This window comes from Rattus norvegicus, chromosome 1 (genome assembly GCF_021556685.1).
Source record: "Rattus norvegicus strain SHRSP/BbbUtx chromosome 1, alternate assembly SHRSP_T2T, whole genome shotgun sequence".
Taxonomy (NCBI): domain Eukaryota; kingdom Metazoa; phylum Chordata; class Mammalia; order Rodentia; family Muridae; genus Rattus; species Rattus norvegicus.
The window spans coordinates 64203446-64215474 of record NC_141534.1 but is presented as its reverse complement, the minus strand read 5'-3'; the positions used below and the strand labels follow the sequence as shown (position 1 = coordinate 64215474).

The window sequence follows — 12029 nt, the reverse complement described above, 5'->3', positions numbered from 1 at the left end:
CTTATTCCTTGTGGTTGGTTAATTTTAATTTTCAGTATTTTGCTCTGGAGAGTTGTGGATTTTTGTGGATCACTAGGTCCTGAAATTCAATGGAGTTTTCCCTTAAGTGTTGGCTTTTTATATTTGTTTGTTTTGTCTTATACTAATTCTTTCTCCTCTCGTTTCTTTCATCTGTTTTTTTTTCTTCAATGAACATCTATTCATAGTATTGACCATCTTTGGCCGCCCAATCCTATTGTAGTATGACGATTTTTATTTTCATCATTGCATTTAGTATGTGTGTGCTCTTGGCTTTCTCTTTTGGGGTTGGTTATTTGGGTGGCTTTTACTTATGACTCTTCATATTTTCCCCTTAACTTTTTCATAATTTTGCTCTATTTTTCTAGTCTAGTTTTTACTTTGTCTTTGTTTGTTTTTTTTCTTTTTCTTTTGTTTGTTTCTTTTAGGTACCACAAGTGTAATTTTAGCTCCTATATTGCTCCATCTTTTTCATTATTTGATTCCATTTTTGTTATTTTTAGGTAGCATTAGTACTGATAAAATGCCTACAGAGACTGAGGAGGAGTTACCAACCCCTACACCCGAGCCCAGTATCTCTGAGGAGGGCAACTTCCATTCCCAATACCAAGTATTGGGGACAATTGGGCAAGGGGGCAACGCCAAAGTCCTCCTGGCCCACCACCGGCTCACAGGAGCCCCGGTGGCTGTCAAAGTTCTGCGAAAGGACAAGCAGTGGTTCCAGCCAGCCATGATGGAAGCAAACATAATGAGAAAGATCAACCACCCCAACATAGTGTCTCTCATACAAGTTATTGAAAAGGAAACGAGAATATACCTCATAATGGAGCTGGTGGAAGGCCAAGAACTCTACCAGTACATCAGAGAGTCAGGGCACATAGAGGAGGATGAGGCCCGGCAAATATTTGAACAGATATTGTCAGCAGTGAGCTACTGCCATGGAAAGGGGATTGTTCACCGAGACCTCAAACTGGACAATATAATGATTGATAAAAACAAAAAGGTCAAAGTCATCGACTTTGGGCTTAGCACCCAATTTCAACCTGGAAAAATGCTAAACCACCACTGCGGCACGTACTCTTTTGGTTCCCCTGAACTCCTCCTTGGCCATCGGTATGACGGGCCGAAGAATGATATGTGGATTATAGGAGTGGTCTTGTACTGTATGGTAGTGGGAAAGCTCCCATTTGATTCAGTGATCATCCAAGAACTGCAGAGACAAGTAGTGGCAGGGGTATATCCTGCTCCCTGTGGGGTTTCAAAAGAACTGGAGGACCTCCTTAGTAAATTACTGAGGGTAAATCCCAACTTTAGACCAACAGCAGGAAGGCGATGAAACACCCTTGGTTCAAAGAACACTGGAACGGATTGATAGGTCCCTATGAAGAAATGCTTCCCCTCACACCAGACCCGGCCATTTTGGATGCCATGAAAAGCATTGGATTCCAAGCCTCTGTAGTAAAACACTCTTTAAAACAAAGAAAATATAATGAGGAAATGGCAACTTATTTCTTTCTACAAAAGCAGGCTCTCCAGGGGGATGGCTGCACAGCCCAGGCACAGCAAGTGAGTCCCGTTGCAGCACCATTCCCTAGCCTTGATCCTGCTGCTGCTTTTAGATTAGAACCAAAGAGGAGTGGAAGCCTGCCAGTCCTTGGCACCTTGCGGGTGTCATCCTCCCATGGTCACGTATCTCACTATGGCCAGAATGCTCATCCAAAAGGAGGCAAAAGATCCACTGTGGCTGGTCGTCTCAGGCCTCTACCGATGACACCTACACAGGACCACTATCACAAATGTGCCGTGAGTGTCCCATGCATTCAAACAACAAGCATCTTCACTGAGAAGAGTAGCAATAAGGAAATCAAAGAAGACAACCCACTCTCCCACAGAGCCCCATTAGAGGATAAGCCCATCCCCAGCAGGGTCCGGCACAGAGGTTTTAAGGGGTGGACCAGGAATATAGCAAATGCCCTGATAAAGCTGTGTTGCTGCATGCCAAGGAGAAAGAAACCTCGCCTGGGGCAGAACAGAATCTCCCCCCAGAAATGAGCCACAGGGAGAGTCCAGAGAACAAGCAGCAGGCATAGCCCTGGTACCTTTGTGCTTTGTCCTTTTCAGTTTGCTCTATGCTGGTCCTTCCTCTGTCTCTGGTTTCCATTTTCCCCACAATTCTTACCTTGTATCTGCTCTAAGTTCTTTATGAGGTTTCCCCAACACCAAGCCTTCTCCCTCTTCTTGATTTCTCCTCTTCCCAGCAGGGACCCAATAGGATTGATGAGTTCCACACTCTACAGAGTTTTCTAGTTGGCCCATCCCTTCAGATGGACTCCAGCTCCCCCTTAGGCCAATAGCTCCCACAGGGTGAGGACAAGAGGTTCATGGGCTCATGGACTCCTCCAGGGGCTACTGATCTTTTCACATGTGGTCATCAATCACAAGTGCCTCAGAACAGAGTCTTATGTTTTCAAATGTAACATCCAATTCCATTAAGCCTCAAAACTAATTAACAAGGTTTGTCATTGAATAAGTATCAACAACCTAGTTTGTGGGTTATAGTTGATGGTCAAAATCCTGCATGCATGCATATTGTTTTGCATACTGGTTTTTTTTTTGTTCCTAAGACCTATTGATCTATTGAATTTTATAGGTAGTAGTTCTAAATGGTTTCTTTCAAAGACCTCAACTGAGAAGTAGAAAAAAGAAATTATAATATAGTAAGGCAAATCAAAGCCCCAAATGGTAAGCTAAGAATTCTACCTCACTGTCTTTTTTGCTTGGAATAAATTGTCTTGTCTATTTCACAGTGTCATCTGGAAATTCTTTCATGTCCTCAGTATAAACAGTAGGTGATTTCAGACACATGGCAATGGAAAAGACACCAGCAGAAACTACAGCAGCAAGAGGAGTAGCAACAATAGCAGAAGCAGCATTAGGCACAGCAGCAGCAAGAGGAGGAGAAGGAGGAGCATAGGAGGAGGAGGAGGAGGAGGAAGATGAAGAGAGGAGGAGAAAGAAGAGGAGGAGGAGGAAGAGAAGGAAGAGGAGGAGAAAGAGGAGGATGAAGAGCAGGGGGAATATTTTGATTCCCTGTCCCCGTGAGAATTGCTGATGACTACTTCTGGACACAGATATCATGCTGAGAACTGTTTATCAAAATGATTTAACAGAATATTAATTTTCATAGAAGACATGTCAATGTTCCTGAGGGCATGCAGCCCTGGAAAAGAGAGCCAGATGGCAGAGGCAAGCAGTGTAGAAAGTTCTTACTGAGGAAGACCTTCTCAAAGCTGATGATGTAATAGGTATGAAGGAGCATTTCATGGGAGTCACGGTCCCATGCCCCTGTGTCAGGGCACACAGAGCTCCTAGCCTTGCATCCTGCGTGAGAGGGGACCTGGAATATTCCCTGATCCCAACAGGGTCCAGGATTGCATGGTTCTCCCTCAGTCATGGTCCTCCCTGTGCCTCATGGGGTCCGCAGCTTCTACGGGCTGAATTTATATCAGTGATTAACTGGAGCTGGACCACAACCACACCACAGGCAAGCCCTGGGCACTGAGGACATTAAGAGCAGCAGACAACATCTCCTTCGCTGCTTCTGACTCTGCTCCACAAGCCAAGGCAGCTCCCATACAGCAGGCATCCAGCCTAACTCCCAGCAGGGAGAGTGTGAGATGTCTGTGGATGAGCCCACAGGGACTACAGGATTCTGTGGGAAGACATCTGGTAGCTTCTGGAGCAGCTGCAGCAGCCAGGACACATGAACTACAGTGGAGGTGAGCTATAGGAACAGGTAGCAAAGAGCCTGATCTGGCCAATGCTGATCTGAATCCCTGAGGGCAGGCTGGAATGGTCACTCAGGGCTATTAGAGTGAAGGCCAGCCAAGGGCATACAATGTGTCACTAACATTCTCAAAGTCTTGTCCAGGAAATAAACCACTGGCCTTGACCAGTAAAGTTGAGTCCAGACTCATGGGCTACAGGATAGCAGATTGAACTGAGTCTGAATTCCCATGAGTATGACCTCTGGCTGCTCCCTAGGCTCAGTATAGATGAGCATGAGAAGGCACCATTGCTGTGTTTGCAGGAGTAGCAGAGAGCTCGGAATACATGACCCACTCCTAACCCAGACTGGAGCCACTCTGGGGAGGAGATGGCATCATTTGAGAGATGGGCTTATGCGGGACACTGTGCTCTGGTTTGTGGCACATACAGCTCCTGTCTTTCTTGCTGACAGTTCAGATCCTCAGCTGGCCTCATCACGGACAGTCCCATGAGGAGGGGGTGTTTGGTTCCTGCTTCCCAGTTAGGGCAGGAACAAGCCCAGACGCAGTGAGTAAGGACAGTGCTTCTGTCTTGACCCAGCTTCCTTGTCCTCCCCCCTCCCCCAACTCATCAGGAGCCACCCAGAGACCTTCATAGGAGTGTGGGTCATGTTAATCGGAATGCACAGCTGGAGATTAAATTCTGGGTAAGGTCTCCATACAGCCCTGGTGGCTCCCACACCCTGCCTACCTAAGTTTTCCCAATTGGGTCCTCAGGGTCGTGGAGAATCTTCTACAGGCTGCCCTGAAGATACAGCCAGTTTCTTGGTAACATTGTGTTTAGCAGAGGTTCTCTGCTTCAGTGAGAGGGTTTGCTGAGTAGCACACCAGGACCAGAAAAGTGTAGAGCCCTCCAGTGGTAGACATGAAGTACTGCAGGAGTTTATTTCCTGATTTCTTCACATCTACCTTGTTCTAAAGGCTTTTTGTCAGACACATAGGGACCTAAGAAACTTGAGTTTGAACCCCCATAGGGAACCCAGGTCACTAAACCAGCAGCCCTGTTAAACGTCGGCAGAGGACAGTCTGGGCTCTGTGTTTATAGAACGGCTCTAGACTGGTATGAAGACTGATTGACCAGCCAGTCAAGGAGAGTTAGGGACAGTTAGAGACTTGGAGGAGAGCATGAGCGGCAGACACAGCAGAGTCCAGGCCAACAGTGGAACCAGTCCATTTAATAGAGAAGCATATGCCCTCCCAAAAGGCTGTCAGCTTAAGGCACTGCACTGAAGACCTGACCCGATAACATGCCCAATTTACACATCACCCACCTGTGGCTTGTGGAGGGTCCTCAGGGTAGATCCTAAAGTCCATCATGGCTGAAAAGCAGAAGTTTGCACATCATTGCAATGTGGAGGCTACTCTCTGCTGATGGGACCCACACAGTCTGTGAAAAAGTTTGCTTAAGTGAAAGTTGGCCGTCCTTGAACTCTCTGGTCTTCCAGGGTAGTGTGTGTTGACCACATGCAGAGCCATTCCTGAAAAACGTAAGAGCCAAAATTCAACAATAGGGAGAGAATCCTGTGCCAGATGGAATCCCTCAGGCCAGTGCGGATTCAGAGACATCCTATGCCATGGCATGGAGGCTCCCAAGAACTTCTAGGATCAATGTGAGCCACACAGGGGCCACAGTCCATCCTGGGAGAACATTAAAGTATCTGGAATTATCAGGGACCCTAAGGTAGGTTCGTCAGGATATGGAGCTGATGCATGGTGGGATGCTTGGAGGATACAGCCTAAGGCATCGTAGAGGAAAGTGTGTTATGAGAGCTAAGACAGAGCAACCACACAGTCTGAGAACAAGTTTGCTTAAGTGAAATTTGGCCGTCCTTGAACTCTCTGTTCTTCCAGGGTAGGATGGCCTATCGGGCCCAGGACAGAGCGACTATGCCAGAATTACAATGGTCTGTAATAGAGATGGAGAAGGTGTCAGGATGGGACTTGGGCAGTGGATGGAGCTCTATGACTGCAAAGCCTGCCTAGGCTCCCAGGACCCAGAGCTGGCTGCTGCAGGAAGTCCTAGATCACAACTCTGCCGTTCCTCTTCCCAGGTTTTGCTTTTAACTACTGGACCCAACACAAAGCCTCCCTTGCAGGCTTACCAGAGCATGAAAACGAAATGGCCACCTCCTGTAACAAGAAACACTTCTAGAAGAGGAAGGAGACATCAATACATTCACAAAACTTTCAACTCGAAATCTGTCTTGCCAATAAGTGTGCAGGGATAAAGGTAAAGCAGATATTGAGGGACCAACCAGTCAATGACTGACACAAAGTGAGTTCTGTCTCATGTGACAGACACAACCTCTGACGCTATTTATGATATTCTTTCTGATTTACTTGCAGACAGAAAAGTAGCACACCTGTCTCCAGAGGCTTCACTCAGCAGCTGAAAGCCACAGCCAATCCTCAGATGGAGCTCGGGAAGTCTTGTGGAAGAGTGGGGGAGAGTGACAAGGAAACTGGTTGGGATAAAACACTACAAGAAGTCCCCTACCGTCAGATACCTTGGACCATGGAGTATGCTAGAGCCTGTGCAACCAACCCCAGAGCCAGGTTAGCTATCTGCAGTTGGTCTCCATGTGGGTCATCTGACAAGTAGATCCAGGACTGTCTCAGTCTGTGTTGCCTGCCATTGGATCTGTTCCCCATACCCGGACTGCCTGATTGTAAATCTGTGGGGCAGAATGTGCTCGGGCCACCTGGGACTAGATGTCCCGGGGTGGTGTGGTACCCAGGGACTCTCCCCTTGTCCAAAGAGAAGGGAGAGCATTATGGTAGAAAGGATTTGTAAGGTGGGACTGGGAAGGGAAGAGGGAGAGTGACTGGGATCAGGATGTAACCTGAATAAAGAAGACATTATTGGAAGTAAAAAAGTTAGCCTGGAAAATGGAAAGATTGATAAGTGGCTAAGAGCACTGAATGCTCTTTCAGAGGTCCTGAGTTCAAATCCCAGCAAACACATGGAGGCTCACAAATGTCTCTAATGACATCTGATGCCCTCTCTGGTCTTTCTAAATACAGCTACCCTGTACGTATGCATAACGAATGATTGATTGAATGAATGAATGAATGAATGAATGAATGAATGAATGAATGAATAAATAAATAAATTTTACCTAGTCTTAGTTATCAGGCAATGAATAAAATGTTGAGATTATGTTCAAACCCATGTCATGGATTGCCTGGATCTTTTAGATCTTCAGGAAACATCTCAACGAAGAACAAGAGAGGCTGGAGAAGAATGGGGAAGGGTTTGATCCCTGAAGTTCCTCAGTGTCCACTAGCACAGCACTTGTCCTTGGGAGATGACATCTTTCACTCTTCCTGACTGTTGCACCAATCAGAATTACAAGCTCTCAGCAAGCTCACTGCTGACTTTTGAGGTCTCTGGAGGGTGAGCAAAATGAAGACACACAGAGTAGCCTCAGGTTGAGTCAGCCAGGCCCAGGGGGCTCAGTGGTGTCTCTCAGATTCCCAGGCCCTCCCTGAGATTGAACACTCTACACAGTGTAAGAGGATTAGGGGATAACCAGGAAATGCAGTTGCTCAGGTGTCTGGCTCTGTAGGAGGGAAATAAATCACAGTGGGAAGCTTCAGGACAGTCAGGTGACCTGAGCCCTCCACAGAGTCTAAGTCCAGACTCACAGACATTCATCTGTCCACAAGTCTCCTAAACACAGGCCTTGACTGACCTGCAGTCCAGAGTATGTTATTATACAGTGTCGCTTAGAGAGAGGACATACTTTCCAATTAGGCCTTTTCTATGTCACACTGAGACTGGGTTTATGGTACAGCTGATGCAGATGGGGACTGGCCACAAGTGGCAGTCTATCGCAGATCATGAAATAAATAAATAAATAAATAAATAAATAAATAAATAAATACCCACTTATCTCACTGCCTGCAATCCTCATTGTCACCATAAGGGAGCGCTGCTTTGACCTTCTCAGAAATAAAAGCTGACTTCCCTCAGGGAAATGGATGGACGAATGGATGGATGGATGGATGGATGGATGGATGGATGGATGGGTGGGTGGGTGGGTGGGTGGATGGATGGATGGATGGATGGATGGATGGATGGGTGGGTGGGTGGGTGGGTGGATGGATGGATGGATGGATGGATGGATAGACAGAGAAGTGATTTGACTTAATCAGTTTCTTCCTTTCCTACTTTTCTGGTCGAAAACACACTGAACATGTCTGCTGCAATTGCTTGTTCTTCATTTCTGCTTTCTTTGGCTGTTCATTCAAGGCAGCTCCCTTAGAATCTGCTCATCTCAATAAAGGTCCATCTGTGGAATGTATAGCTTCTCAGTTAGGAGCTAAGGGATTCTTGGAAGGAGTTCCCAAAATCCCCTCTGGGGCAGTTGCCAGTGTTCTCTACTTCAGACAGCAGCTGCATGAAGCAAACACACACCTGTCTGAACATTCCAGCTTGGGTGCACGTCACAGTGCACCTGCCCCAGGGTCCCTGCCAGTTGCACATGCCACAGGGCCACAACTACAAGATCCCTTCCCCAGGACTCATGCCCCCTTGCATCTCCCCCAGGATTCCTGCTCTGTTGTAACTGAACCAGGGTCCCTGCCCGGTTGTTCCTGGCTCACGTTTCCTACTCAGTTTTACCTGCCCCAACGACCCTGTCCCACTGCACCAGCCTCAGGGATCCTGTCCCATTGTGCCCACTATGCTGCACCTTCCTGAGAGTACCTACTAACTGTTCCTAGGTGGCATTTTTCAAAATCTAATTCAAAGATCTTGCCAGTCAGAACCCATTGTCTTTATTAACACCAAGTAGATATTTGCAGGGCTTCCTCACCTACACTTAATCAATCCCTTCTCTCAGTTGTCCATGTGGAAGCAAAGAAACTAGCAGCAGAACATGGATTATTCATCCAGGATATCAGCAGCCCTAGAATTCTCATGAGATGGGCTGCTGTGACTGTGATACAGGGGTGGAAGGGAGGCTTTGACACTGAACAAGCCCAGAGTGCTGCCTCTGCTCACATTGTGCCAGCACCTTAGCCTAACTCTAGATGTCCTAAACTCTGAGAGGAGGAAGGAGATCTTCCTACATAGAAGATGTTTTCTGAATCTGTGCTGGCCAAGGTCAAGCCAGAGTGTTTGCACATGCCAGTTCCAGCCCCTGAGGGTTCTCTGCCTGCCTGGTGTTTTGTTGTGCTTTATGTCTGGCAAGGTGAAGATGTGGCCCATACTAGGAATATCTTTGAAGACAACTGCCCTGGGTTCCCATGCTAAAATTCAATTAGGGACTGACAGGGACCTAAATAACAACAAGACAGTGCCAAGACCATGAGTTCCAAAATCAAGAGCAAATGGGGCCTTGATGGTATCCTGTGCTGATCTGACAGGAGTCAGCACACACAATTCTCCTGCACATCCAATGCCCCTTGGAAAAATCCTCTGTCAAGGGTAAGTGATGCCTCATGAGAATGAACTGTCAGCGTAGGACAAGACACTTGGGACTACTGTCCTGAACTCCCCAGTCTCAGATGAATGGGCTTTGAAAAGTTTTCAGGACACAGAATAGGGGTGTGTAAGCAAGTGCAGGTAATCCTTGGGTAACACATAGTTCCTGAGGAGGTTCTGAGAGCTGTTGGATCCACTCCTGGAAAAGGCAGCATTGTGTTCAGGGGGGTAAGAAAGCATGAGCCTGCTGATGTTTTCACAGTATTGCATGGGAACAGTAACAATGCCCTTAGGAGCAGGATGTCCTAACACTCTCAGATCAAGCAGACAGCCTAGAGCCTATTAGGCCCATATCCCAAGAGAATACCGGTCATGTGTGAAGCTTCTATAGCCAGGAAGCTGGAGCAGGGAACATTGGCATTGTCTCAGTTAGGGGTTTACTGCTGAGAACAGACACACCATGACCAATGCAGCTCTTATGAGGACAACATTAATGGACACAGGATTGCAGGTTCAGAGACTCAGTCCAGTATCATCAAGCTGGGAGCATGGCAGCATCCAGGCAGTCATGGTGCCAGAGTAAGTGGGAGGTCTACATATTCATCTGAAGGCTGCTTGAGGAAGATTGGCTTGCATGTGGATAGGAAAATGGTTTTAAAGCCCATGCCCACAGTGACACACCTACTTTAACAAGACCACGACTCCTAATATTGCCACTCCCTGAGCTAAGCATATACAAACCATCATAGACATCTTGCAGGAGGGTGGTACTGTTCTATCAGAGAGAAGCCTCTGCTCCCGTTAATATACTGAGGTCAACCCTGGGTAGGGCACAGAGCCCTCCACACATCCTGGGACTCAGGGAGGCATCCTATGAAAGAGCTTTTTCCTAGAAGGAAACATGGGTGTAGGCCTCCCTTCCAGCCAGGCTGTAGGGAGTCTCCAATGCTAAACTCTGTCTTTTTGCAGAAGTGAAACAATGAAAATTCACCCTTAACAGTACAGTGAATAGCAAAAATGGTGAAAGTTATAAAAAGAACCAATTAGTACCAGAGCATGAGGATTGGTTTTATATGAAATGTGGGTGGGTGCAGTGCAGTATCCTCCTCCATGTACCCACATGTTCAGTAACTACCCTGTTCGATGCAGCTTTACACAGAACCATCTGGAATCCATTCACTGAGGGACTCCATCCCTGGACTGGAAGCTACAGGTGGGACTTTTGTATCCAGGTCTCCCAGCCCTGGGACAGGGATGCATGGATAAAGTGGAGAGAAGCAGACTGGAATGGTGCAGAGGTTATCCTGCCAACAACCCCAAGCCCCCAGCTGCATGACAATGTAGAACAGCGAGCAGTTTCCCAGCCAGCCTCACTCCCCATTGACAGACTTCTTCCAGTCCCTCCTTATGCCAAGGAAAGAAAAGCAAAAAAAGTAGGGGCAGGGAAAGAAAAATTGCTCTACTCCCAGGAGCCAAGGACAAGCCCCCTCCCATCCTCTTATCTGACCCCATAACTAGCCACAGCCAAGTCCTGGGCTCATCTCTAGAGGCACATGGACCCAGGCAGATGAGCCCTTGAATCACAATCGGCTCCTCAAAAGCATCCTATGGGTGTCAGTCCTAAGTCCATGAATCGGAGGTGCTCTGCACAGCTATTCAGAGAAGCCTTCTCTTGATCTCTGTGAAGATCTCTCTGTTGGATGTCAGAGGAGGGTGTCCATCCAGCATCAATCCAGGGACTGTGGCCCTCTAATGTGTTAGCCCATGTGAACCTCCCCACAGAGCCCCACCTGTCCTTGTGCAACTCCTCCTTGATCGCCTTTTATAGGAAGATATTTAGGGTCCCTTGCAGGAGGCAGGGAAAATAGCACACAGCTGAGGGTGGTAGACAAAGCTGGGAACACATCAAATATTGAGTTGGTGTGAGGCTCCCTAAGCCATGCTTGGGCAGGTCTGTGCCAGCGATCCCATAAGACCCTTTGATTCTCCCCATGTACACAGCAGGAACCAATTGCCAGGCCTACCCTCTGCCCAGAGCAAAGGGAGATTGGAACTTGGATTCCAACCCTGGCCATTCCTATAATACCTGACCTTGTAACCCTTGCTCCCTTTGGGGCTCAACAGTCCCCCTCAAATGTAGACAGCAATGTCTAGATGGTGTTCACAGCTTTTCTTGCCTGAAACTGTGCTTTGTTTGATACTACACACCAGGAAGTAGGGACTTAAACTTGAGATCACTGACTCAGGCTAGGGAGGACTCCAGGGCACCTGAGCTCAGCTGCAAAGGCAGAAGCTGAACCACAGTGAGCAGAGGTGGCACATTTTGCTGTTTCTTTCCTTTTCTGCTCTCAGGCCTTTCAGTGAACTCTACAGATGAGGATCTTTCCTCCCAGGCTTAGTGTCTGCAGCCATGAGAGTCCTCTACAGGGGACGCCAAACCCCAGAAGAGTCTTCAGAAGGAAAGCGCTACACACTGCACTGCCCCCAGCACTCTGAGAAACAGAGACCCTTTTTGGGCTTGGGCCAGTCAGTGCTCAATAGTTAGCTTCTGGCTGCACTGGCTGCTCACAAATAACACTGCAGACTGGGTCCTGTGACCTGGCTGTCACAGACTGTGATTGAGAATTCATTTCAACTGTGTCAGCATAGCCACTCTGTTCCTTCTGGCCCGAGGTTGCACAGAGCTCCTTGTCCTCATACATGCCTCTTCCATCACTGGACCTTAATATTTAAAGTGCGCCCTACACTCTGGA

General features: G+C 47.6%; 1 pseudogene across 1 annotated transcript; it reads left to right on the top strand.

The window, feature by feature from the left end:
* The first annotated feature begins 541 nt into the window (after positions 1-541).
* On the top strand, positions 542-2070 carry LOC148007137 (sperm motility kinase Y pseudogene; annotated as a pseudogene). Its single transcript, XR_015648527.1, has one exon. The product of XR_015648527.1 is annotated as a sperm motility kinase Y pseudogene (transcript).
* The last annotated feature ends 9959 nt before the right edge of the window (positions 2071-12029 follow it).